The 4115-nt window shown below is 47.2% G+C and overlaps 1 long non-coding RNA gene across 2 annotated transcripts; it reads left to right on the top strand.

Annotated features, from left to right (window-relative positions):
• Positions 1 to 250: 250 nt before the first annotated feature.
• On the top strand, positions 251 to 3186 carry LOC122700921. 2 transcript variants are annotated; one of them, XR_006342876.1, is made up of 5 exons: positions 251 to 304; positions 479 to 569; positions 1688 to 1820; positions 2476 to 2563; positions 2986 to 3186. It is a non-coding gene; the product is annotated as an uncharacterized LOC122700921 (long non-coding RNA). The 2 variants fall into 2 exon arrangements; XR_006342875.1 differs by lacking the exon at positions 251 to 304 and having other exon boundaries at positions 314 to 569.
• Positions 3187 to 4115: the final 929 nt, after the last annotated feature.

The raw sequence follows: 4115 nt of genomic DNA, 5'->3' as shown, positions 1-4115 counted from the left end.
GCCGTTGCCAAACAGCGGCCCCCACCGTGCCTCCCTCCCTGGAAGCCTGCTGGGCGGCAGAAACAGTGGAGTTGGCCAAACAGGTCGTTTGGGTTCTCTGCCACGTGTAATGGATGACCACGAGCGAACTTTTTGGCCAACCCCGATGTAACAGAAGGAGGTTGGATCCTGCTGGGGCCAGGAAACATTAGCAAGGACGGTTGTTGTTTAGTCCTTAAGTCATGCCCAACCCTTTGCCACCCCATGGACTATAGCTCGCCAGGTCCCTCTTGTCCATTGGATTTCCCAAGCAAGAATACTGGGAGTGAGTTGCCATTTCCTTCTCCAGGGGAATCTTCCCTACCCAGGGATCTAACCCAAGTCTCCTGCATTGGCAGGCAGATTCTTTACCCCTGAGCCACCTGGGAAGCCCTAGGCAGGGTGAAGGTGTGGTTAAAATGGGCTTCCTGGAGTGACCTCTTTATTCACTGCCACTCAGATTTATCGAGCGCCTACTGTGTGCTGCTAGAAACTGGGACACAGCAGTGAACACGAACAACCAAACTCCCTGGCTTGTCTGGACTGGCATGGTAAGCAGGCAGACTGATACACATCATAAATATGCAAATGATATAGGAACTTAGGTAGCAAACTGAAACGTGCTGTGGGAAACGAAATAGAGCGAGGTGGGACTTCCCGGGCAGGGCAGGGGGTTGGGGTGGGGGTGGGGGGCACCGGTTCCATTCCTGGTCAGGGAACTAAGACCCAACATAGAGGCCAAAAAATAATAAAAACAGAGCAAGGTCGGGGGCCTGGGAGGAGGGTTGCTGAGACTGTAGACACTCCTATCAATGGTTTTGAGCTACCTGGTGGAGTCACAGAGTAGAAAACTGGAAGGAGGTGGGCAGGTCCACACCACTGTGTGGTATTTCTGCCAAGGAGATTCAGAGGCATAAGTCACCTTGAAAGACAGACAACAATAACACTTAGTGAACAATTAGGAGGTGATGAGTTTTTGAGTGTCACCTTTGTTTTTTATTGGGCTTCCCTTGTGGCTCAGCTGGTAAAGAATCTGCCTGCAACTCGGGAGACCTGGGTTCAATCCCTGGGTTGGGAAGATCCCCTGGAGAAGGGAAAGGCTACCCACTCCAGTATTCTGGCCTGGGGTTGCAAGGAGTTGGACACGACTGAGCAACCTTCACTTTTGTTTTTATATGCTTTCTTAAGTGTTAAATCTCTGTGTTTTAATGTTCAATACTGGGTGGGTTTAATCTCTGGTTGTCAAAAATTTTGACAATTTAACAGCTCTTTTTTTTTTTTTTTAATTTTTTGGCTGTACCGGGTCTTAGTTGGGGCATGCAGGATCTTTGTTGCTGCATGTGGGATCCAGTTCCCTGAGCAGGGATCAAACCTGGGCCCCCTGTATTGGGAGCGCAGAGTCTTAGCCACTGAACCACCAGGAAAGTCCCCGGTGCACTTAGAAAGGGATAAAGGGACTGGAGCTCTCTTTCTTTCTCTCTCCTCTACATGAGGACACTGTGAGAAGGTGTCTAATAGCCAGGAAGAGAGTCTTTACCAGAAATCTAATCAGGCTGGCATCCTAACCTTCAACTTCTAGCCTCCAAAACTGTAAGAAATACATGTTCGTTGTTTAAGCCACTGTGATGGTTAATTGTGTCGATTGTGTGTGTGTGTGTGTGTTTGGCAGCATTACACAGCATTCAGAACTTCCCCAGCCAGGGACTGAACCCATGCCCCACCAAAGTGGAAGTTAACCACTGAACCACCAGGGAAGTCTGTACGTGTCAACTTGACTGAGCTAAGAGATGCCTAGGGAGCAGGTAAAACATTATTTCTGGGTGTGTTTGTGAGGGTGTTTCTGGAAGAGGTTAGTTAGCATTTGATTCATCCAATCCAAGGAGGGCAGGAATAGAACAAGGAAGTGGAGGAAGGGTTAATTCTCTTTCTTCTTGAGCGGGGACATCCGTATTTCCTGCCCTCAGACGTCAGAGCTCCTGGGTTTCAGGGCTTCGGACTCAGTCTGAGTTACACCATCAGCTTTGCTGGTTCTCCAGCTTACAGATGGACGATCACAGAGCTTCTCAGGCTCCATAGCCACACGAGTTCAGGGGCTATATTAGTCAGGAATCTCCAGAGAAACTGGAGAAGAAAAGTTCCCAGGGACCCTGCAGGGCCCTCCCCAAATACAAAGCCCCTTTGTGTCCCCTGCCTCGTCTGTAGAAAAGCTGAAGTCTCCTGGGCCTCCCTGAGTCACAAAAGAGCAGGCTCAGGCAGTCACAGAGTAGGACACTAGAGGCACAGTCTCAGTGTCCAAGGAAAGAATGAGATTAACACTGTTGCTCGTAATAATCTATATCTTTGTGAGTATTAGGATAATTATAGCTTCCTCTGCCCACATATGTAAGCAGGCAACTAAAACTGTCGGCAAATATATGCTACAGACCCATGTCAACATCTTCCTCTCTGAAAACACAGCGCTGTATGTCAGCACGAAGAAGTTACAGGAGATGGACCTCTGCCCCTAATCTCACAGAGTGGAATGATGTCTGACAAGTGGCGATTTGTAAGCATCTCATTTGCCTCTTCCCTGTTTATCTATTTCTGTTCCCCTTAAACCTTAATCATAAAAATGAGATCACTGGGTAGCATTCCTGACTTTTGTTTTACAGAATGTATACAATGGCCTTGCCTAACCTGTTGATTCCTTTCCTGAATTAAAAGGTGTTAAGAATGAAGGATTAAAGAATTATTGGCTCTCTACTCCCAGCTTCCCCATAGCAAATCTGCAGGCGGACCATGAAGGCAAGACAGCATCCAAAGAAAGATCAGGAGGGACTTCCCTGGTGGTGCAGTGGTTAAGACTCCACACTGCCAATGCAGGAGATGCTAGTTCAATCCCTGGTCTGGAAACTAAGATCTCAGACACAGGCAGTGTGGCCAAAGGGTTTGGAAAAAAAGACTACATTTCTTTTTTTTTTTTTTCAGGAGAAGTCAGTGGTCGGCACACAGTGGAAAAAGGATGAAGAATCTTAGCTCCTACCATAATGATTAATTGAGACTCCCCTCTTTTTCCCTTTAAAAATTGTCATGGCTGAGCAGAATCTGCAGAGGTGGGTTCTAGACATAAGTTAACCTTCTTCCCAAACTGCTGGCTTTTCTCAATAAACCATCTTTCCTTTCTACTGACACTTGCCACTAGATTATTGGCTTTTGAGTGGCCAGCAGCCAAATCCTGAGTTTGGTAATGTAATATGTGTGTGTGTGTGTGTGTGTGTGTGTGTGTGTGTAGATATGAATATGGATATAATATGTATATAGCCATTGGGTTCCATTTCTCTGGAAAAGTGAAAGTCAGTCAGTCGTGTCCAACTCTCTACAACCGGTAGACTGCAGCCCACCAGGCTCCTCTGTCCATGAAATTCTCCAGGCAAGAATACTGGAGTGGGCTGCCATTTCCTTCTCCAGTTTCTCTGGAGATTCCTAACTAATATAGCTACCCAGCCTGTGGTATTTTTTACAATACCCTGAATTGATCAAAACATAGTATTTCACTAAGATTCAGGGATCAGAATGCCAATGGTGCCAGGGAGGACACCCACTAAGCCTTAGGTCAAGGAACATCCAGGAAGACCTGAAGTCTCAGCTGAGACCTGAAGAAGGCCCACGAAGTAGCCAAGTGAAGAAGATATGGAACAGTATTCCAAGAAGAGGGAACAGCACACACAAAAGTCGGGAGTGTAGAGAACAGCATGCATTTCTTGAACATTCCTGGACATAGCAACTTCCTCATTTTTCCCATTATCCTCAATAACCCTGGGGCAGGCAGCAGAAAAATGGAAGTCAGACAGTGCTGGAGGCAAGGGTCTGTCTTTGAGTGTGGGGTTCGGCCTTCACAGGGTTGTCCACGTGAGCAGTCATCTAGGACCCCTCACTCAGAAGGGCCTGACGCTTGTTAAATGCCCTGCTGTCTTTGTTGGGAAAATTTTAATCACTTTTGGACAAGGGGCTCTACATTTTCCATTTGTATTGGGCCTTGCAAATTATCACCGAGTCAATGCACATGAGTTTGAGCAAACTCTAGGAAACAGTGAAGGACGCTGCTGGCGGGCTGCAGT

The sequence above is a fragment of the Cervus elaphus genome, chromosome 9, assembly GCF_910594005.1.
Source record: "Cervus elaphus chromosome 9, mCerEla1.1, whole genome shotgun sequence".
Classification (NCBI taxonomy): Eukaryota; Metazoa; Chordata; class Mammalia; order Artiodactyla; family Cervidae; genus Cervus; species Cervus elaphus.
The sequence above is the reverse complement of the archived record's forward strand: the minus strand, read 5'-3'. Positions and strand labels throughout refer to the sequence as shown.